The sequence below is a fragment of the Triturus cristatus genome, chromosome 6, assembly GCF_964204655.1.
Source record: "Triturus cristatus chromosome 6, aTriCri1.1, whole genome shotgun sequence".
NCBI classification, from domain to species: domain Eukaryota; kingdom Metazoa; phylum Chordata; class Amphibia; order Caudata; family Salamandridae; genus Triturus; species Triturus cristatus.
The window spans coordinates 617,819,984-617,845,308 of NC_140589.1; positions in this window are offsets into that span (position 1 = coordinate 617,819,984).

The window sequence follows — 25,325 nt, forward strand, 5'->3', positions numbered from 1 at the left end:
AGTTACTGGTAAGTACCCTTAGAATTACTTTCCAGGGTCAGTGCTGGGCTAAAAGATGAAGCACTGGGTTCTCTCCTGATAACAGGTGAGTAAATCGGAATTCGTAGTTCGTCTGATTTTAGAGGAATATTTGTACATTTCAAAATTGGACACAGAGAAACTTTTCTGGTGAAAACCCCACAATGGATTCCTACGGAAGGAAATACAAGTTACTGGTAAGTACGCTTAGAATTACTTTTCAGGGTCAGTGCTGGGCTAAAATATGCAGCCCTGGGTTCTCTCCTGATAAGAGGTGAGTAAATCGGAATTCGTAGTTCAGCTGATTTTAGAGGAATATTTGTACAATGGTGAAGGAAGGGGGCGGGGCCTGAGGTGACGTGTGCAAACACACCCTGTGGCACGTTTTAAGTTGGGGAATTAATTCCTCTTCAATCCTGCGGTCCCCTGGGGGCCAACTAGCCCACCAGGTACCTCCAATATGCGCCAGGGAGCTGCATTGCAGAGAGGTGTTTAGAGGCCACGCCCCTTTTTACACCTCTCAGCAACGCAGCTCCGTGGCGCTTACTGGAGGTACCTGGTGGGCTAGTTGGCCCCTAGGGGACCTCTGGGTTGAAGAGGAATTAATTCCCCAACTTAAAACGCGCCACAGGGCGTGTTTGCACACATATCACCCCAGGCCCCGCCCCCTACCTTCACCACTGTGCAAACGTGCCCCGTGGGGTGTTTTAAGTTGGGGGATTAAGCCCCCTTGAATCCTGAGGTCCCCTGGCGGCCAACTAGCCCACCAGGTACCTCCAGTATGCGCCAGGGAGCTGCGTTGCAGAGAGGTGTTCAGAGGCCACGCCCCTTTTTACAACACTCTGCAACGCAGCTCCGTGGCGCTTAGTGGAGGTACCTGGTGGGCTAGTTGGCCCCTATCGGACCTCTGGATTGAAAGGAATGAATTCCCCAACTTAAAATGCGCCACAGGGCGTGTTTGCACACATATCACCTCAGGCTCCGCCCCCACCTTCACCACTGTGCAAATGCTCCCCGTGGCGCATTTTAAGTTGGGGGATTAAGTGGCCTCATTACACCTCTCTGCAATGCAGCCCCCTGGCGCATACTGGAGGTTCCTGGTGGGCTAGTTGGCCCCCAGGGACCCCCGGTATTCAAGGGGAATTAGATCCCCCTCTGCAAATGGGCCAGTGGGCGCGTTTGCAGAGTGTTGCAAGGAGGGGGCATGGCCTCCGGCCCATCCCGTTTTTTTTTCTTTCTTTTTTTAGATCAGGGCCTGTGTAGCCCCACTTCTTTTTCAAATTTATTGGCCCTGGGGGCCCCATCCCCCAGGGCCTGCCCCTAATTTTTTTGCCCCAGGGACCCCATCCCCCGTGGCATGGCCCTTTTTAAAAAATAAAAAAAACGTATTTTGGAGGAGGGCTGCCTTGTCCCCCTCCTGTGGCCCCTTTTGGCCCTGGGGACCCCTTCCCTGGGGACGTTTTTTTTTTTTTTTTGTTTTTTTTTTTAAATGTTAGGAGGGGGGCCGCGTGGCCCCCCTCCTGGGCTACTACTAGCCCCCGGGGCTGACCCTTTTCATTGGGGGCTGTGGGGGGTTCCCCAATCCCCCCACAGTCCCAGCCGGCTCCCCGCGTCCTGCGGGAGCCGGCATTGCTTTTCCACATGGGGAGCAGCTAACATGCTGCTCCCCATGGGAAAAGCAATCTCCTTTGCTTCATTGAGGCGAGAGCAGGTTTCCCTGCTCTCGCTTCATTGAAGCAAAGCAGTTTGCAATGGCAGGGTGGGAGCCGCAAGATGGCTGCCAACACTTCCTGATTTGGAGTGCAATTAGAATACAGCTCGTGCACGGCAGGGTGCGCTCTGGGTGCGCATAGGGTGCGCGGATCCTCCGAGGCTATAGATATATATGTACTTTTAAATGTCATTTTCTCAGGAACTACTGAACGGATTTACACCATTTAAGCAAAAGGCATGGCTCTGAACTAAGGACTACCTCTTTGCCAAATTTGGTGTAATTCCGTTCAGTAGTTCGGGCTGTAGCTGCGGTCCTCTGGGAAATTGCATAGGGAAAACGCATTTTGGGACCCCCCTTTTTCTTGGCCCCCGCTTGATGAATCACCATGAAATTTTCAGGATAGGAGCGGACTGGAGCTGGCCAAAAGTTTGAAAAATTTCGCGAAGATTCGTGAATCGGCGCCAAAGTTATTCCAAATAGAATGTTGTTAATTTCCTATGGAAAATAGGTCCTAACTACCTACTGGCGACCGCCAGTATATAATATATATATATAGATATATACCAATAACATAAATTCTATTTAAAAGAACATTCTATTATAAATTAAAACATTAAACTATTTGAAAATGTTTAAACTTAAATTTCCCACTCCAGGGAGTGCAAAAGTAGGAAAAGTGTTGGATAGCGGAGGGGTAAAATTTACTATTCCTAATCCAGTGAGTGCAACAGTAGGGAAAGTGTTGGATAGCAAAGGGGTCAAAACTACCATTCCCACTCCAGTGAGTGCAAAAGTAGGGAAAATGTTGAATAGCAGAGGGAAAAACTGTAATATCCCCAATCCAGTGAGTGCAAAAGTAGGGAAAGTGTTGGATAGCGGAGGGATAACATTTACTATTCACACTCCAGTCAGTGCATCAATGGGGAAAGTGTTGAATAGTGGAGGGACAATTTTTGCTATTCCCACTCCAGTCAGTTCATCAATAGGGAAAGTGTTGGATAGTGGAGTGGTAAAATTTACTATTCCCACTCCAGTGAGTGCAACAGTAGGGAAAGTGTTGGATAGCAGAGGGGTAAGAATTACCATTCCCATTCAAGTGAGTGCAAAAGAAGGGAAAGTGTTGAAAAGCGGAGGGATAAAATGTAATATCCCCACTCCAGTGAGTGCAACAGTAGGGAAAGTGTTGGATAGCGGAGGGATAACATTTACTATTACCACTCCAGTCAGTGCATCAATAGGGAAAGTGTTGGATAGTGGAGGGACAAATTTACTATTCTCACTCCAGTCAGTTCGAAATAATTAAACACAAACTAAATATCATCAACAAAATAGAAATATTTTTTCAAAAAGTAAATAAAAAACCCAATATGTTAAAAATAAAAATATATTTAATATTAAATATAAAAAAACGAAAAATATAATATAATGTTAAATACATAACACAAATAACTACAAATATTATATGAAATAAAATGAAAAAATAATTTTCAAACAGATAAATATTTTTATTTAGGAAATATTTATTAACAAAAACATTAATCATTACATACATTTAGGTGCCGATTCCGATCCTGTAAAACCCGGGTACAAATGGTCGTACGGAGCGTTTTCCCGGGAATTCCACCGTACAAACCAGCAAGTACGATTCGTGCAGAAATACCATTTCCGTACGAATCGTAAAAAACACCGTATGGCAAAAAAATACATACAATTCCGATCCTGGACAGCGCGTACGCGACTTCCGCACGGAGACAGGCAGCGTTTTACGGACCAGCAAGTACGATTCGTACCCACAGCACTCCGCACGGCTATATTTTTACGGGAGCCAAAAAGTGCCGGAAAAGCTAAGTACACCGTGATGCACGAGGAAAAGGGGGCCTGCTACGCGACGTACACGCCATCACCCACATCGTATGTGTCATCATGTACGGTGCATACCCCAACATTGCATATGTACGGACTGTACCCCCCACCCCCCTGTATGTCCGCACCGTACCCCAGGCGTACCCCCCACCCACATATGTCCGCACCGTACCCCAGGCGTACCCCCCACCCACGTATGTCCGCACTGTACCCCAGGCGTACCCCCACCCACGTATGTCTGCACCGTACCCCAGGCATACCCCCACCTGCGTATGTCCGCACCGTACCCCAGGCGTACCCCTACCCGCGTATGTCCGCACCGTACCACAGGCGTTCTCCAATCCTCGCGTATGTACGGACCGTACATACGCGAGGATTGGGGTACGCCTGGGGTATGGTCCGTACATACGCGAGGATTGGGGTACGCCTGGGGTACGGTGCGGACATATGGGGGGTGGGGGGTACGGTCCATACATACGGGGGTGTGGGAGGTATGGTCCGTACATACGGGGGGTGGGGGATATGGTGCAGACATACGCGGGAGGGGTGGGAGGCTGGGAGGGCCGTACGACTCGTACCCCGGGCACAAGTGTACTCGGGGTAGGGCTCGTACAAAGTTCGCTCCGTACGGAGCCTTTTCCATGCGCTTGTGTTTTCGGATGGGCGGTACGGATCGTACTTGCGCGCTAGGACTTCAGTTCTACGATTTGTATGTAAAACTGTCCGGGGACGTCTCGTAGACTTTTCCCAAGGCGATTTGTATGTATTTTTCACGTACGAATCGTACTTCGCTGTTTGTACGGGACTTGTACGATTCGGACGTAAAAAAATACGGATACGAGTCGTACGGGAAAAAAAAATCCAGGATCGGAATCGACCCCTTAGTCTATTTACTTCCTACCTGGTAACACCACACAATTCACAACCCACATTGAAAATAAAAAAATGTATTTGCATAATTAACATAATTAATTATCAATTAAACAAATATTATTAATTAAAAAACTAAATAAAACACATAAAAAGTAATTAAAGTCCCACCCTTTACACCTATAATCCCCAAAACCCACACCTAAAATTAAACTGTAAAAAAATTAATAACACAATTTAAAAACTTTTTCTATAAAAAAACGAATAGTATTTAACAACTAATTATAAAATAAGTAACATTAATTTGCTCCCCACCCTTCACCCCTATAAACCCAAAACCCACACTCAAAATATAATGAAACAATTACACTAATTAATTATCAATTAATTAATTAATATTAATGATCAACTAATCATTAATTAATTAAAACTGAATTACTTCCCACCCTTAACCCCACAACCCACACCTTAAATTAATTACACAATTACCATAATTAATTAGTATTAATTAACAACTAATTATTAATAATTAAAAATAAATTACTTCCCACCCTTTACCCCTATAAACCCCACAACTCACATTTAGAAATAATTACACAATTACCATAATTAATTCTCTATTGATTAATTAATATTAATTAAAAACTAATTATTAATTAATTAAAAATCAATCAATCAGGGAATTGTAAGCGCGCTATTCACTGGTGAGGGTCTCAAGGCGCTGGGGGGGAGGTACGCAGCTTCATTCAGCCAAAGAGCCAGGTCTTGAGTGTCTTCCTGAAGATTTTCAGAGAGGGGGCACGTCTGATGTCGACCAGGAGCTCGTTCCAGGTCTTGGCCGTGATGTAGGAGAAGGCCCTTCCACCCGTTCTGGCTCTGCAGATGCTCAGGGGTTCGGCGAGGTCGATGGATCAGAGGTTTCTCTTGGGTATGTGGAAGGAGATTCTCTTGGTGAGGGATTGGGGTCCGGTGTTGTGGAGGCATTTGTAGGCATGGGTAAGTATCTTGAAGGTTATTCTCTTCTCAACGGGGAGCCAGTGGAGGTCTCGCAGGTGTTGGGTGATGTGCGCCTGCCGAGGGATGCCGAGGACGAGTCTGGCTACGGTGTTCTGTATGGTCCGCAGTTTGTGGAGTAGAGACTTCTTGATTCCATCGTAGAGGGTGTTTCCGTAGTCCAGTCTGCTGGATATATCTGCAAGGGTGATGGTCTTTTTTGATTCAGGGGATCTATTTGAAGGTCTTGCGAAGGATGTGGAGGGTGGTAAAGCAGGTGGAGGTGACGGCGTTGACCTGGCGAGTCATGGAAAGGGAGGAGTTGAGTATGATGCCGAGGTTCTGGGCATGGTCGGTGGGGGTGGGCGGGCGGTCTGACGAGGGTGGTGGGCCACCAGGTGCTGTCCCTGTCAGTGGGGAAGGGTCCGAGGACGAGGACCTCTGTCTTCTTCGAGTTGAGCTTCAAGCAGCTGTTGCGCATCCAGGATGCGACGTCCTTCATACCTTCCTGGAAGCTGAGTCTGGTGGTGACTGGGTCTTTGAGGAGGGATCATTTGATAAACTGCTTCTCACCCTTTACCCCATACACCCCACAACCTGCACCTGAAATATACCCCAAAAATGTATTTAAAATACAATTAACATTATAAATCTCATTAAAAAAAATATTAGTAATTAAATATATTCATTAATTTATTAAAATTATATTACTCCCCACCCAATTCCCCTATAAACCCACTACCTGCTACCAGACTGAAAAATGCAAATATTAATTAAAAAAAATTGATAACTTCTATAAATGTAACACATATACTTAAAAACATAAACAATACATCTCATACATTTAAAATATATACTAAAATACATAACACTAATTAGAAAATCGATATTTTAAACGGATATAGTTTTGCAAACAATATTAATGACATATATTTTTAAAATCGATATTCCGTACTTTAAAGTCAATATTCTTGACCACAATATTCTTGCTGTCAATATTTCTGTGTCAAGATATTTAAAACTTGATATTAGTGTAAGTCGACATTTGAAACTCGATATTTTGACAGAATACCCAGTGTCAAGCACCACTAGTCCTCACTGCAGGCCTGGATCCGCCCCTCAGCAGCAGCAGTGATGCCATCTGCTGTCGGGCCTCATCTGGCATCTTTGTGCCTCACGTTGTGGACTTAATCCTCTGTGCCACGCTTTCTCTGTTTCACTTCACGGCTGCTGTTCCCTGCCTGTGCCTAGGCCCTATATAGTGCCATTGGTGTGGATTGTGCTCTCAGAGCACATACTTCTAGCCCGTTGCCTGGAAGGTACCTCTCTGACCACCTCACTGTGTCTGCCCAGTGTCTATGATGTGGTGAGCGAGAACATCTTCTGGCTGGAGGCTAGGACCACTTTTACTTAGTTTTGTTACAGAACTACCTCCCCGGGTTTGCAAATGACGTCCATGGGGACAGGACAGGTCTGAAGATGGCTCAGTGTAAAATTAAACTGAACTGTATTTCATGTTCTTAGTTATTTATGACAATATCTTTTGCACCACTACCATCATATACTTGTGTATCAGTATAATGGATTCTGAGTTTTTAAAACTTTGAAATGTACATGGGTCGCCTCTGCTTTGCTGCAGAAATCTATGATAAAGCCTGAATATGTCATGTTGTGTGCGCACCTGAAGGGTGCAGTTTTAGTATTTGTGTGACGCCGTTGTCTGTAAGATCTCACATTTCATTACGGTTCTTGGGTTTTCGTCGACTTGTTGTGCTTGTTTGTGTTAGATTAGTGAAGACTAGCATATTACTCAACAATGGCTGGTATTGGTTAATGTGAAATAGAATATGTCAGATTCTCCCAGCGATCTCCTGCGTGTATGAATGAGTGTACCCTGTGTGCCGAAATAGGCACCCTGGGTGACCAAGTTGTTTAACCCGTTCCGTGCTCGCGTCGGCAACAGCCATCGCGAGCACTACCTCGCTAGTGCTGCGCACGTCCGTTGGCCGTCACGGCCCCACCCACTCATTAGAACTGCCACACTGCGGCAGAATTTGCGCCGCGGTTAAGGAGTTAATGTAGTAACAGCACTATTACCTGTAGAAATAGGTGACTGGTTCATTAGCATGGATCCACATGCAGTTTTTGTAGTGGTGACACACTAGCACTACACAAAAGCGCCCACTGAACTAGGAACTGCAGGCTGGACAAGCCTGGGAGTGAGGCACTAGGCAGCCTGTTTAGAATGGAATCGATGAGTGGCAGCATACATGCAGGGCTGGGCGGAGGATGCTGCTTCATATCACACCTGCACGCCTCATCACCATAGAAGCACCAACCAGTGCGACAATGTCACTCAGCCATGGGGGCTGCCTGCATAGAATGTGCACCACAAGCGACTCGCACCTTCAGTCCTGTTCCCATGAGTTTCATTAAATTGAAGATGTTCTTTTTTTGTCTCTCCCTCTGTTTCTAACATGCAAGCAACTCCGCCCACTAGCGCAACTCCGCGGAATTCCATGGAGTTTTTTATGCAACTCTTCGGAATTCCGCGTAGTGAGACTCAGTGAGCTCGGCCCACGTTTCACCAAAAGTAGACAAATATCACTTTGTAAAACTTTTAATAAGTAAATACATGGCCTCGCTTATTTCTGACCACTGTAACATTATGGAGGGATTAACATTTATTTTACAGTTCTTTCAATAGTTTTCTGACATATCTTAATTTTGGTCTTTTCCGGTTTTGCTTTATAATTCCAATAAAGCAGCATTACCATATGTCAAAGCCTATAGGGGTAAAATCTATTTGAATTGGTGACTTTATGATTGATTGATCGGCCAGTATCATGACTCAAAAAGGATTTTTGCTTCTTAACTTTGTTCTTCACGTTTTCTATGGATTCGTTCTGTTTGAAAGGGAATGTAAAGTTTAGAGATCGTTCATGTCATGCAGTCCATCTAATGATGCAATTTGTTCACTGAGCCCCTGTTTTGATTTAGATGTCCCGGTACAATGATATAGTGTAAGGTTCTCCAAAATCGGTCCTGGAGGGACCATGCCAGATTTCTAGCATATATAGGAAACAACGAGAGAGGAAGGGAAATAAACTCAGGAGCACTCTTACTCCCCTCAATAATATAGTCAAAACAACAAAAGAGTGTACCTTACTGGAACAAAGAACAAGCATGTAGAAAAACCAACTAGGTTTTTAAGAAAGCCCTCATTCACCAACCTAGTTGGTGACATGCTTCATCATTGGACCACACCAGGAGAGGCCGAATGCCACTCTGGTGTGCTTCAACGCCAGAATTACTGCGGAGCTGGTAACATGTGAGTTGTGAATGGTGAAAGTGAATTTAAAAATGTCTGGACTGTGTCGCAAAAATCTTTTTATTATTTTTGCCAATAAGACATGGATAAAATACAGTGTGGGACAAAGAATCAAATTAATTTTTGAGTTTTATCCCTTAAGGTGTGGTCAACATGTTTCTGCCGATGTGTGATTATTAATCAGGCTTTCATCAGGACCAAAGTGTGGTGAACCTCGGCGGTATGGGCGCACTAAGGCCCACCCTAACCAGAGGGTAATAGTGTGAAAAATAATTAAAAGACACTAGATGTCAAGAGATCCTCGTTTTGGAGAGGAACCCAGTTTATTCTGTTAAAAATATTGACAAACAATGACAAACAAACAAACAGAAAAAACAAAAGGAGATTATGTCATAAACATGATATTCTATAGTTTGTCATGGCGGAAAGTACATGCATTAGTGCTCTTCGTGGTGCACTTTAGGCGATAACACTGATCTCACGTGCTACTATTTGTGATCATGTGCACTTATTAGTTCTGCTGACATTTTAATCAAAAATGATGTTACTAAGGGCTGTGGTGTCCTGTATGCCCAACATAGCGTTTAGCGGTAGCCAGTGGCCTATAAACGGTATAGAGGTATTCTGTTACTAAGGGCGGTGGTGCCCTGTATGCCCAAAATAGCGTTTAGCAGTAGCCGGTGGTCTATGGAGTATAAACGCTAAAAACATATGGACAAACACTCAGTGCTGCCGGGCACATCTAGGTCAGTTGAAATATATTAAAGATATATCTTACAGGAGGTGTAATCACTTATTACACCATGGGTCACGGGAGGGGGGTGGTGGCAAAATGGCACACCCTACAGGAGAGAGAAAATGAGGGTAAGGTTAAGTAGTCAGGTCTCGGCTTTAGGAAAATACTTAGCTCATGGTGGAATGACGGGACTCACTCCTTCACTGCCAGGCACCCGCTCTGTACCTGTGTAGTTCCTCATAATACCGGACCTTGTGGATGTTTTCACAGGTATCCCGGAGTAGTTTTAAACACGTCCGGATTAGTCAAGGGCTCAGCTGAACTGACCGCGTCATCGCGTCAATGTGAATGACGCGGTGGTTCCGTAGCCAATCACATGGATTGTGACTTGTAATCCGGATTAAGGGCCCCATTAGAATGGTGGGCGGATCCCCCCCGCTGGGCAGGCGGTGGTCACCGCCGGGCTGGCGGGGGCGATCCGCCCTCCATCCACACATCAAAGAACCCCCACCATATTATGATGGCTGAGGGTCCGCGGCGGACAGAAAGACCGTCCACCGCTTTTCCGCCGGTCGACTCCTCGACCGAGCGGAAAAAGAGCATAACATGGTGGCGGTGTCTGTTAGACACCACCATCCATATTATGATAGGTGCGGATATGAACCATTCCATGGCGGCGTTGCTGCCATGGAAAAGCTTGCAGTCTTTGCTGTTGGGGGCCCGTAGCGGGCCCCCAGGGTGTTGGGGGCTGGGAGGTGCACAATGGGGGGTACCGATGGTACCCCCCAGCATTTGCATGCTCAAGGTGGCAGGCACCGCGCGGTGCCTGTCACGTTGTGCATTCAAATGCACAACATGCATTTTTCATCTTGTGGCAGGTGCTGCTTGCAGCACCACCCACCACAATGTAAAAAATGCAGGATGTGCCCGCCAGTGTGATGGGCGCATCCTGATGCCACTGGCGGGACCACCGCACATATGGCGGGCGGACCTGTTTTCCGCCAGGATGGCAGGTGGACAGAGTCCACCCGCAATCCTAATGATGCCCTAAGCGTCCAATCGGAGTACAGGAAGGAAAATAACCCTGGGGTCTCCGTGGCAACCATCAAGTGGGAGTAAAGAATGTTTAATCGATTTCGCCGATTGCAACATAAATTACCAATTGCTAAAACAGATCTAAAAGTGGCAAAGTCAGTATATAGATTATCGCATTGACAGAGCTAGCAAACTTTTTTGGGGGGGTTATTGTAAATACCACACGCAGGGGTACAGAACATATAGTACTAAGGATGGTCTAATGCCAACTTAATTATAGAATATTGCTCGGGTGCTAGGAACACAATTCATGAACTGTGAGTGTCCAGAGAGCAGAAGAGCAAAAAGAACGCTATAAGAGGTATTGGTCAGTAAATCTCTTATGTGTTCGTGACATTGGCTATTTACATATGAGACACAGTGCTCAAACCAGGGTTGTATTCCTGTCAGTCAGACAATGGTTGGGGCAGTATCAATTTTAAGGAGCATATCTAGCGATCAATGGTGGATATATTACCCTCAATTAGCCCATGGTTGAGACATTATTTAGAGAACTGAAGGAGGGTGTCTGAGAGATAAGGTGAGGTGTCAGGTGGATTAATTATGTAGCACTGTACCCCACGGGATATTGTCATTCAATCCTTGTTGGTGTGTACCCAAACGATACACCCACCTCTGTTCTTTCTCATATAGGATTTTCTGTGTATTTCTTTGTGTTTTAACCTGTTCAATGACTGTCCATCTTAGATCGTTGGTTGTGTGGTTATGTTGCAGGAAATATTCACTTAGTTTCGTGGTAATGCGTCCACATCTAATGTTACTACGATGTTCACACACATGCAATTTTACTTTGCGTGTGGTCATACCCACATAATGTAACCCACAGGGGCAGCTTATCAAGTAGACCACATTCGTGGAGTTACAGCTAGTGTGGGCCTTTTGTGTCCATATTTTGCCTGGTTCAAGATCCAAAGTTTTTGTTTGTGATGTGAGATGGCAGATACTGCAATTTGAACAGGGAAAATGTCCCGTCACTCTTCGTAGGTCCCATGTATCAGTAACGGATGGAGGGTCCATCGTGGGTCTGTCGCTGGGGCGGGTGTTGACCAAAGTGTCTCTGAGGCTACGTCCTTTTTTGAAAGAAAAAAGGGGTTTCTGCCATTGCCTATTGTTGCTGGTGAGGATTCTCCAATGTTTGTTAATGGCTTTTTTGACGGTGTCAGATGCGCTACTGAAGGTGGTGACGCAGGTCATAGGAATTCCTTTTGTCTCCCTCGGGTTCTCTTCTAAAAGGGCTTCTCTAGGTTGGTTACGAGCTCTTTTGTAGCCCTTATTGAGAACACTATCTGGATATCCACGTTATTTAAGTTTGGTAGTCAGGTCAGATGACTGTGTGCGGAAGTCGTCCTAGTTGCTGCTGTTTCTTCTTAAGAGTAGGTATTGCCCATAAGGAAGGTTTTCCCGTAGGGGTCTCGGGTGGAAGCTGGAAAATTCCAAAAGGTTGTTTTTTGCTGTTGTTTTGGAATGGGTTTTAGTTGAAAAGTGCCCATTTTGTTTCGAGATTACCACATCTAAGAACACAACTTCCTGTTTGTCTGCCTTGTGAGTAAATTTCAAATTCAGATCAAGTGTATTGATCCACAGTAAAAAATCTTTGAGAGATTCTTCCGGTCCCTGCCATATCATGAGAATATCGTCTATGTACCTCTTCCAAAAACTTATGGAAGAGGCAAAAGGATTATTGGCACTTTGGATAAATTTACGTTTAAAGTCATTAACATAAAGGCCCGCTACACTGGGGGCAAAGGTGCTGCCCATCGAAGTCCCAGTTGACTGAAGGAACAGAGCACCTTTGTATTCAAACATTTATTGTTTAAGTGCCAATGTCGCACATTCCAAGATGAATGCTTTTGGTGTTTTGTATTCCCAAGAATTTTTGTCTAAAGCCTCACCCAGGACTCTGATGGTATCGTCCTGGGGAATACTCGTATAAAGACTCTCAATGTCTAGAGTTACAAGTATGGTTGAATCTGTGTCAAAAGTCAGTTTTTGTAGCAAGTTAAGGAGATTTTTTGTAACCTTAGGGTAAGTCGGAGTCTGTTGGACTAGGGGTTTAAAGAAATAGTCACAAAAGCGTGATAATGGCTCAAGCAAAGAGCCAATCCCTGAAACAATGGGACATCCAGGTGGGGGTGTTCTATTTTTATGTGTTTTGGGCAACGTATAGAAGTAGGGTATTACGTTCTCCCCCTCAGTCAGATATTCTGCTTCATGTTTTGTAATGTAACCATTCTCTTCTGCCTCTCTTACCAGACTCTTTATCCGAGTATTAAGCTCCGGGGAAGGGTCCCTGATCAGTGGTTGGTCATTTTTTGTATCAGCCAACAGACGTTGGCATTCTTGTTCATAGTCTGTAGTGCTCTGAATAACCACCCCACCACCCTTGTCTGCTGGTTTTATCGTGATGGTGGTATTAGATTGCAAATTTCTAGAGCCTTAAATTCAGAGGCACTCAGGTTTTTGAAGATTTTAGGTTCCTCGAGAGTCTCAATTTCATTAAAAACCGCCTGCTCAAAAGCAGTGATTTCGGCTGGTACAGTGTGCGGGGGCTGGATGAAAGTATATTTTGTCCTAAAGCCCGTGTCTCCTGAACTGTACTCTGATGCTGTTGGTTCTTTTCCTTCAAAAAAAGCTTTTAATTTGAGTTTTCTAAAGAAGTTAGATAGCTCACAATGAAGTCGGAACTTATCCAAGCGGGCAGTTGGTACAAAACCTACGCCTCTTTCGAGGACTTGTGTTTCTACTTCGGATAAAGTCAGATTAGAGAGGTTAACAATCAGACTCCCTGGGCACTTGTGCTCGCCTGTTGGGATTTGTTCTGTGTGTTGTTGCCCACTGGGTCGCCTTGTTCCCATTGGACTTGGTTCTGCCCTCTCCTCTTTCCCCTTCCTCTGCGGCCTCTCTTTAAAAAAGGAGGGCGGTAAGAATTTGGTTGAAAGTGTGGTGCTTGTATAAAGCCAGGGTTCCAGCCCATCATCGGAATCTGAGGATGCTGGAAATGCATTGGGTGCATCCCTCCTCCTGGGATGGGGTAGGGTGGCCACATTGGTTGTTGGAAATTGGGCCTGGTTGCACCTCGTGTCCCTCCCCTTTGTCTCTGTCTATAGCTACCACTACTCAACCCACTGGCAGTGGAAGAATTATCATCAGAGGTGTCTGTATTAGAATTATTCCTACTAGGTGGTAGGTAGGTAGGGTCAGCATAGGGATAGACTTTGTTGAAAGTAAATTTCTTTAGATGTTTTTGAAATTTTGTCACTTTCGTCTGGGTCAGACTGTCTTTGTATTCTGCAATATCTTTATTCATCTCATCCAATATTTTTTGTATCCAATTAGTGTTGTTTTGAAGTGATTTTCTGTTTGTTGTATCTCAACCATGAGTGCTTCAGAAAGCCTTACCGCTGTTTTTATTATCAACACCAACCAATTGCATGTGCAATGCCATGCGATCATTGCCCACTCCTTTCTAAAGGTTGCATCTTCTAAAAAGATACCTGGCGCATTAGTCACTAGGAGGCCTTTTGGGGCAGTGTTTGTGTGGAGATACTCAGTGAGAATTGTCCTGTGTAGGATTGTCCGGATTCTGTTCTTTTTTTGTTCTTACAATTTGTCCCATTCACTGGTGTGAGTTATGGCTTGTGAAATGGCAGGGTCTGCAAAAAGTGATTGGCGTGCCAAGATGGCATCCACCTCCGACTCTGGGTAGGAGAGACCCAGATTTTCCACGATTATCAGGAAGGATAAGATATATTTCAAGAAAAATAAGATTGAAAAATAAAGGGGGTGGGTCTGTGACTGATCAGGCCCCTCCCTATCAAAGGAAAAACTCTCACAGCTGTGCGCTGCTAAATATGTAGGAAACAACGAGAGAGGAAGGGAAATAAACTCAGGAGCACTCTTACTCCCCTCAATAATATAGTCAAAACAACGAAAGAGTGTACCTTACTGGAACGAAGAACAAGCATGTTGAAAAACCAACTAGGTTTTTAAGAAAGACCTCACTCACCAACCTAGTTGGTGACATGCTTCATCATCGGGCCCCACCAGGAGAGGCCGAATGCCACCCTGGTGTGCTTCAACGCCAGAATTACTGCCAGAATTACTGCGGACCTGGTAACATGTGAGCATAGCCACATTTAGATACATGTAGTTAATCTAAAAATTTGGTCAATAGAATGTTTTGTACTGTTGGCTGAGAGGCATTTTTTTTGTTGAGGAATGTGGGACACAGACAACAGAGAGAAATTTGAAACTGCTAAAAACAACTTGCCAAAATGTTATAAAGAGAGAACGTGTTTCCAACAATTCTCATTGTCAAATTTACATGTAGAGTAAATGTATATTTGTATTTTCTATTTACCTATCCAGGTGCAAAGTTCCAAGTAGCCCATATGACGAGTGATACTTTCAGACAGTTCTGTGTTGATATACTTAAAGGCATATTTAACAAATAATCATGCAATGCAGTACAGCAAGTCACCTTGCTGCACTGAGCTGTGTGATAGGGAAAGTGCAGGAATGCGCCAAACTTAACAATATAAGGTACATTCCTGTCATTTCCAAGCGATGGCACACAAAGGGCTGCCTAACGCCAATGCAGGCATCCTTGCATGTTGTAAGCAGGATTATTTTGGTGCAAGAAGGGACATCTTCATGCATGAAAACAATCCCCTGAGGCATTTTCCTCTTTTTATATGTGCTGCAGAATTCAGCACACATAGAAATAGAAAGTAACGAGGAGAAATAAAGATATTTCTCCTCGTTACGCCTCACCTGGGGAAGTGTAGCATTTTGGCACATTTTAACCAGTAATGTTAAATCTATGAATGTGCCAGGATGCATGGGAACACCCACACTACACCCATAAAACATTTCTCTGTGGCAGAGTAATGGGGCTCAGTGATTTGCACTGTGTTGCGTTATACTAAATTTATCAAGTCACAGTAGGTGGCCTTGTGTGGCTTGATAAATCAAACTTAAGAGATGCATTGGCCTTGCGTGGCACAATGGCAACACAACTCTTTCATTAATATGTCCCTCAAGAGCTTTGCATTCTTGGACAAATACTACATATTTTACCATTATAAGTTTAGATGTAAACATGTCAGTATAGAATTGTTGCCCAAAAAGTCAATCCTGGCTGTAGTTTGCCTTTGAGCAGTTACATGAAATTTCAGTAAAATAATGCAAAATTATGTGTAATGCAAAACCGAAATTGGGTGCTATATTTTAGCAGAAAATGCATCTTTGTCGCTCATGTTCTGAATTTACTTTAAAAAGGGGCAAATAAAATTACCAAAAGTATGCAAGTTTACTCCGGCGTGACAGAGAGTTTAACCTGGCCTAGTTTATAGGTGTGTTGATTTGTGTCCATGCTGTGTATGTGAATGTTTACTCATCCATTGCACACTTGCAGGTACTATACTAAAACTAAGCCTTCTGGCCTTGTTCAGTGCTGTTTGAATTTATCTTTGTGGGCGTTAACTTGCCAAACGATTCTAGGACGAGGCTTGGTTTATGCTGAACAACTTATTTTGTGAGTACCAGAATGGCCGTATCATCTTTAAATGACATGATTTTTACTTCTGAACTATTCCTCATCAGACCTAGGACTTTGAATTCCTTTGGCAAAATCACCAGCTCATTGATACAAGGGTAAATCAAGGTTGGTCTAACACTGTACCACTGTTACACCTCACCTGCCTGTTTCAAGGCCCGGTTGTACATACTATTATATATACAAATTGTAAAGAAATGGAACATATTTGGATTTTAGTCACATCCTAGGTTTTCTACCCATTTCCAGTGTCTACAACACTATAATGTTTAGAGTTAGGGCCTGATTGCGAGTTTGGCGGTCCTGGAGCCAAACTCAACCGCCTGCCACCTGCCGGATTTCGAGTAATCTTGTGGTCTGGCTGGCGGTCTTTTTGCATTCCCACAGCAGTGTTTATCAAAAAGGAACTGCAATGGGCATGTCAAAACCATGTCAAAACCAGTTGCTGCTAGTCATGGACTGTAAAGTCAACGCTATTCAGGAAAGGAGGTGACTTCACACAGGGGGCACAACATGTGCCCCCCTGCAGGCACCCCTTGGCCCTGCGGCACAACGGGAGGCCCTAATGGGCACCTTTGTTTCCTCACCGTCACAGTTTTCAGGGCGGCCTCACTAACATGAAAACTGTGGCAGTGAGCAAACTTCTAATATGCACCGCAAGCATATTAGGGCCTCTGACCACCGTGCCACCGCTGTGGGATCCTTGATCCCCAACAGTTGTGGTGGTCTTGTGGCAGTCCCATGGCCGTATCCATAACAAAGTGGGTGGACTGCCAATCTGGCACCACGGGTTCAGCCTCTTTCTGAAGATTACAGAGTATGCTAATTATTTCCATTTGTTCCTTAGATATTTGATTATTAGTGAATATATGATTTTTAGCACTGCATTTGGACAGGAATCCCATTTACTGGAGTATTGTTGATGAGAAAATGTAGTGGTCTGATTTTTAACTCTGTCACTCTGTAGTTGTTGTACACAACTGGACTGATAAACCGGAATTCCACTTGTCTGACAAATGTCCAATGTTCAGGAGATGGTTGAATAGATTTATTGGAAGAATTTGTACCGGCTATACTGATACAGCCCAGTCATAATTTTATAAGGATCTCAAGGTTAGTTTGGTTTTCCTTTTTGGAGCTCTTCACACCTTTCCTTTTGTTAATGGCTATCAGACACATTATGAAGTTGGGCCATCAACCTGGACAAGTGGTCCACCAGAGGGCACAGTGAATGGACGGGGACTGTGTAGTGCCAGGAAGCACTTCCTCCCAAAGAGCGGAATTCTACATGTGTACTATTGGTTTCGAAATTACTTTAAAGACCGGTTTCACTAGTCTAACCCTCTCCAACACAAGCTCTCTATAGCCCCGCCCACCTACTGGAGACCATGATGTCTGCCCTGCCCATCATGACCAAAACTGCCCACCATGACTAAAACTGTCACTTGACCATTGACACACTTCTACCCCCACCTTCTCTGACCTAGCACATGGGTGTTTGATGAAAACATTGAGTTGGAAATATTGTCTTTCCATAATATTGTTGCATTGATATTGTGACATCAAAATTATCACCTAATATTGTTGCATGTTTTATCAATATTTTTGTAGTATTGTAAATGTTATAGTTGTGTTTATTTTTTATTTAAATATTTATATATTTTAGAAGTTGGATATTGGTTTTGTAGGAGTATCGGTGTGCTAGTATTTTTTTTAAACTGTATTTAAAAAAACTTTCAAAGAAATTAATGAAAATATTCATTTTTAGGTGTTGGATTTAAATTGATTACGTATATTACATGTATTTTTTATTAATGTAGTTTGTTGATCTAATTAATCAATGTAGTTTATTAATTTTAGTAGCAGGATGAAGGATCTTTAGCAGGAGGGTGAGGAGTGTTTTCAATTGTCCTGAAAGTTTTAAAAATATTGATATGTTTCTATAATTTTTTTAATTGATAAATACCTTATTTTGGCATGTTGCCATAAAAGCATGAATAAGACAACGCATTTAAAACCTTCTGATAAAATATGAGTACAATATAAAACTGTTGAACATTCAAAATGTCAATAGTGTAAACGTAGACACTCAGCCGTCCTTTAATTTTAAAATGTAATTGAAGGTAAATGTAAAGTATATTTTCATAAATTATGTATGAAATCTGTAATTGAAAATACTTATGAAAGGAAAATAACTTTACAATAAAATATTTTGTATTATTATATTCATGTTTTGAGGTTTTTTGAATAATAATTTACATTTTTTTAATGTTATTTTTATTTATGTTGGCAGACTTTGTAGCATTGATCCTAAAGTCTGAGATTTTGCCATATACTTCCAACACCACCCTTGTGAATCTGCCGGGTTTGTCAATGTCCGAAATATGTCCTAGTTGTTGTAGTCCATACCAAATAAGATTTGTTAGAGTTGAATGTAATTTTTTTGTAGTTTCTTTTGTTCTGTGCTGAATCTTGCAAGGTGTTGCTTTCTTCAAATTTTAAAATTTTTGCTGTAATTTAAAGCACATTTTTGTGTCCTTTTTTAAAAGGGGTAATTTAATTTGAAAACTGTTTATATATATATTTTGCTGCAATGTGTGTTTGTATGTAGATATGTAGATAGACAGACAGACAGACAGACAGACAGACAGACAGACAGACAGACAGACAGACAGACAGACAGACAGACAGACAGACAGACAGACAGACAGACAGACAGATAGATAGATAGATAGATAGATAGATAGATAGATAGATAGATAGATAGATAGATAGATAGATAGATAGATAGATAGATAGATAGATAGATAGATAGATAGATAGATGGATGGATGGATGGATGGATAGATTCACTGAAAAAAACAAAAGGTTAAAGTAATGTTATAGTTAGGTGAATAGGTCAGTGACAACATTAACATTTTGAACTAAAAACACTGAAAATCCCCAGCTATAGTTAGCAAAGCTAACTATAACTTGAGCCCCCACCATGCACACCCCACCTATTACATCACTCAAGACATGCCCGCTAGGGATTAAGGTATCCCTACCATGCCCCTTTATATTATGTTTCTTTTTAAACTTCAGGAGAGGTGACTAAGTCCCCAAATCCTGTAATAGCTGCCAGCAACCTTTTTCTCATGCTGCTGGCAGCCAATCAGAGCACTCACAAGAGCGAGATGGCACTCCACAAGGGTTTCTCAAGCCTCTCGCGGACCCAACCGTCCACATATACATATTATTTTTTAACCTTACTTTCACAAAAAATGCTAAACAGTTTTACACCAAATCACCAAGAACCAGATTCCTCCTAAATTTGAGTAATTCCGTTCAATAGTTTATGCTGTAGTCCTTCCTAAAGAAGTCTATGGAAAATGCATGCCCATTTTGCGTTTTTGGAGCCCTCTTCTGGAGCGCTACGACAAGCTTATGTGCCTAATAGGCATTGCACACTCCCGCTCACTTACCTGTGCTAGATTGGAGCCCCGCACTGACTCACATGCCCCACGAGCCCCCATGCCTTGCATTTGAGGGGAATAATAACACAGCATTGCGGGCCACTTGAGGACACTCCACTTGAATGCAGCTTCTTCATCATTTCTACGACCTACTCACCATGTTCCTGGGCGGCTCAACTGGCACTATCAGGAGAGCCCACACATGCCCTCCTTGCAAGGTGGAGGTACGAGAACATAAAATCTCTGAAGTAAGACTGCCCCCCCTGGGCAAGTTGCCTCTGGACTAGAGTGTGTTGAGCACAGTGTAAACAGAGTTACCCCAACTTTGCACACTATTGACTGCAAGCACGATCGTACGCCCTTCACCGGAATAAAGCAACAGTGCACTGCCTACCTAATTGACCTCCTCCACACTCGAGAGGCCTGCAGCTGAGGGTAGATGAGTGCCGCCGACAATATTAGAAGCACCATATCTGGGGGCCCATCCGAGAGCCCAAGGTGGTAACGCTCGCCTATCATACTACACATATGGAGGTGGCATTCTGCTGACTGCGGAACAGCTGCCAACAAGACAAAATACAATCCACAAAATGGGGAAGGCAGATGCAAAACAGACTTGACTGACATTTGAGGCCAAAAAAGGTACACTCCTGCAACAGGAAGATCCTGACAATGTTAGTGAAGAACAAACGCAGGGGCAGGCGCAACTACAAGACGAAGACATGAAAGCACTTCTCCTTTTCATCAGACAAAGCCTTGCCTCCATAGAAGGTAAAATGGATGCAATGAATACTCGAATGGATACTATTGTCCATAAGTTAGATAACCATGATGAACGTATAAGAGGCCGAACGCCGCATCTCCGACACGGAGGATACCACGTCACAAATGCAAAAACAAATGGCGCTGATCGACAAACTAATTTGAGTCATCGCTGCCAAAAATGAAGACCTCGAAGTGTGCAGCTGGCGGAACAATATCTGCGTTATTGGCATCCTGGAGAGCACCAATGCCGGCAGGATGGAGGTGTTTATAGAGAGACTGCTGCGTGGCAACAATTGGCGCTGAATCTTTATCTTCTCAATTCATAATGGAAAGGGCACACCTCTCCCTGGGTCCTACACCACCACCTGGAAGCACACCGTGACCCATCATCGCAAGGCTACTCAACTATCGCGACCACGATGTGGCACTTAAAACAGTGCGTGAAAAGAAACATCTCACTTTGAAGTGAAACGCATTTACCCTCTACCCCGACTTCACGGCCGCCGTCCAGAAAGAACGTCAGAAATTAATTCCCGCCAAGCACAGACTTCGCCAGGCACAAATTAATTATGCGCTCATGTACCCGGCTAGACTGCGTGTGACTCAAAAGGGTAAACAACATTTTTTCATCAATACGCAGCAAGTAGACGACTTCTTGAAACACCTCAAACGGCCAAACAATTTTCGCACTGCACAGGAACTGTCACCGAGATCGTCTTCACCGGTCATGGAATAGCATGAACTGCATCTTTATTGCAATGTGCCTCATGGGACTGGCACGGCACTTCACCTTCCTTTCTCCTTCCAACTGCAGAATCCATCTCCTGCTTCACGTTGGGTCAATAGACCACTGATACGTAGTCTTGGCGACGGATGGAGGAGGGAGCATAAGGATCAGATAAGTGCCCTCCTGGGAAAGTATGCAAAAACAACAGTTGATGGGCACAATGCAGAACAATATCATACATTCAACCCAGTACAGAGATCTGGGCCTAAATCCATCGTATTTTTGCTCGCCATTCCAGTTTGAACCCAGCATATGCAAATCAGTCTTGACCTTGTGCCTCATGGGAACAGTCCAGCCCTAACTGCCAAAACCAGGTCTTTCCTGGACTGGAAACAAGCATCCTAGGACCGGTTTCGGAGTTTCACCCCTCTTCAGCCAGGATAGCTTGATTCCAGTGGCATGGAGAGCACGAGACCCACGTCTGGGCATACCCGTCCCACTCGGGGTGACAAATGCAAAAACAACAGTTGATGGGCAGAATGCAGAACAATGTCATACATTCACCCCAGTACAGAGATCTGGGCCTAAATCGATCATTTTTTTGCTCACCATGCCATTCCAGTTCGAACCCAGCATATGCAAATCAGTCTTGACCCTGTGCCTCTTAGCTTGATTCCAGTGGTATGGAGAGCACGGGACCCACATCTGGGCATACCCATCCCACTCGGGGTGACAAATGCAAAAACAACAGTTGATGGACAGAATGCAGAACAATGTCATACATTCACCCAAGTACAGAGATCTGGGCCTAAATCCATTGTTTTTTTGCTCACCATGACATTCCAGTTTGAACCCAGCATATGCAAATCAGTCTTGACCCTGTACCTCATGGAAACAGTCCAGCCCTAACTGCCAAGCCAGGTCATTCCTGGACTGGAAACAAGCATCCTAGGATAACTTGATTCCAGTGGCATGGAGAGCACGGGAAAGTATGAAACTTAGTACCAGGCACCCCTGTCCCTGATGAGTGGTTTCTCCAATACCTTGCTACTCGGAGGGGAGGGTGTAACCGTGCATGTACCAAGGAGTCCCCCTCAAGGGCGATCCCCCTTACTGCAGATTAAAATGCAAATTGTTTCTGTTCTTTCGGGCTATGTGGTAGGGGGAGGATTTGTTCATTCTAGCATGATTGGGATGCTACAGTGGGTGGGGGTGGGAAGGGTTTCTTAATGGGGCATGACGCAAAAGAGAATGAGGCGCGAAAGGCATCTTTATTGCATGTACTGTACCAGATTTGCAGATGTAGATCACACACCACTTTCTACATTAGACTACAACTTCTTACATGACCAGTTCAGACACTAATCAGCACTTACATTTTTTTACGTGGAATGTCATAGGATTAGGCAACCCACGCAAACTTAGACAGGTACTAGCACACCTGGACCATCATCACGTCCAGGTCGCACTGCTTCAAGAGGCTCACTTGAACCCCCGTCATTATACCTTGTTTGCTTGTAAATGGGCAGATCACAGGATATTCTTCTCATACTCCTCATATTCCAGAGGGACATCCATACTTATCAAAAACTGGTCTGGATGCCTGTGATTGAAGTCTACAGTCACGAGGGGAGGAGATAGTGGGTGCACATTTTTTAAATGCAGGTGGTTTGGTTGAGGCTTTGGTAGGGAATGTACCCATTGTTCCAAATATATCTGATGGAGTTCCTGATTCGACTAGTGTCATTATAAATATAAATGTGCCAAATAATTCTGACCACTGTACACAAACAGACAACCAAGGTAGCCATGTAAGTGATACAACAATTCATGGTCTAACCAATTATGAAGCTGTCCCCGGAGTCACAGGTTATTATACACCTAGTAACTGTTCAGGGAAGGCCAATGAAACTGGATGTCTGGTGGAGGTCAGTGGATCAGAGATAGAGGGAGTGTTGGCTAATAGCAGCATAGGAGATACTACAAATGTCCACAATCCTTTAAGCAGTAATGTGGAGAGCAAGTTCTTGGTCTCGTGGAATGTGGCAGGTCTCAAAAACAAGATGGCTTCCAGGGATTGGGCTACCTTTATTGATAATTATATGATTGTCAGTATGCAAGAAACATGGGCATTAGAACCCCAACATAGATCAGGGTATCTTCATTTTGCAATAGCTGCGACCAAAACAAATAAAGGGAGACCTAAGGGGGGACTGACCACTTGGGTAAAACAGGATGATGGATTTACAACTAAACAATTAGAAATTAATTCAAGGGATATTCTGGGGGTTGAGTTAAAATCTCCCTTATTTGGTGAACTCATTATTTTTAATGTGTATGCCAGGGGAAAGCCGGGAGGGAAATCATCAGAAGTTGTGGTGGCACTGGGACACTATGTTAGTATTTTTAGGGGAGGTGCTAACATATTAATTTGCAAAGATTTCAACTGCTCCTATGAGCCTCTGGACCATATGGATCTAGAGCTCACGGAGGCAGAGGATATCTGTTGGCAAATCCCCCCCCCTTAGTATACCCCCTATTAAACAGTGGACCCAGGCAGCCCTACAACTTAAGACCTTCAGTTTAGAACACGGGTTGAGAGCAGTGAACGGTAGGACACGAGGGGATGAGCAGGGTAATCCAACTTTTAATAACGGACTGAGCACCAGCAGAATTGACTATATTCTGGTCAATCTTAAATCTGGTCATCAATACGTGATATGACTGTAATTCATCGTATCGAAAGTGACCACAATCCTCTCAGTCTTGAGCTACAGTTTCACAAAGGGCTGGGGTTAATACCAGATGATATAATAGGACTGAACTCCTGAGGCGGAAGCCGGGAGCAACGAGCGAACCCTTTGAAAAATTGATTTTACTGTGTATTATCCGTGTACTATTTTGTGTGCTTGCGCACTTTTAAAGAAACTTACTTTGGCAATATTCTCGCTATTACCCCTTCCCCGCACAGCTGATCTGAACGCTGTCGCGGGCCGCCATTTCTTGCCACGTCATTCCGGGGAAGCCTGGTAAGGCAACGCCCCCTTCATCACGGGCCACGCCCCCCCGCCTTAAAACGCGCCAAATTGCAGGCGCCAGCAGATAGACTGAACTCCTGAGGCGGAAGCCGGGAGCAACGAGCGAACCCTTTGAAAAATTGATTTTACTGTGTATTATCCGTGTACTATTTTGTGTGCTTGCGCACTTTTAAAGAAACTTACTTTGGCAATATTCTCGCTATTACCCCTTCCCCGCACAGCTGATCTGAACGCGGTCGCGGGCCGCCATTTCTTGCCACGTCATTCCGGGGAAGCCTGGTGAGGCCACGCCCCCTTCATCACGGGCCACGCCCCTTCCTGTTTTCCACCTACATAAACCATGTGCCTTCCACGGCCGCGCAGCGGACGGGCGCTGCGGGCGCGCCGGCAGCGCGCCGAAGGCGCGCCAAAGGCAAGCCCGTCTGCGCCCGTCCGCGCCAGGACGGGCCTGAGGGCATGCCATGCCGCCCAGCCTATTACATATTCCCCCCAAGCACTCAGAGACCTTCAGCACACCGTCACTCTACCATCCCCTACGACTTTGCATCGCATTACGTCAGCAGGCCTCTCGCGCCCTAACCAACTCCTCCCCAAGGGCCGTATACCCTTAGCATTGCCACCAGCGAACACTACATCCCTCAGGGTATCCTATCTTAATACCCGCTCACTGGTGAAGCACTCTGAGGATATTTTTATCCTGCTTACCAGCTCGAACCCTGACATGCTTTTACTGACAGAAACATGGCTTACTTCAGAGTCCATGCCGGATATTCTGGCAGCCCTCCCCCCCGATTACTACATCCTTCGCGCCGACCGCCCTGGCGACCGGCCTGGGGGTGGAGTAGCGGCCATTATCTCCAAGCGTCTGATATCCTTATCCTCTTACTCCCTTCCGTTACCTGAGGTGGAGAACCTAATTATCAGCGTGCAAACGGACGTTGGTCCCCTCACTTTCCTTCTACTTTATCGGCCCCCACACCCCATGCCATCTTTTCCCACCATTCTTAGTGAACAACTGTCTTCCCTTCTTATATCGCACTCCCACCTCGCCATTTTTGGCGATCTGAATTACTGGTTTGGCGACAGTCTCGCCGGCCCTCATGCTACTGAGCTTTTTGAGACGCTTAAAAGTCTGAACCTTGTCCAACATGTCTCCGAACCCA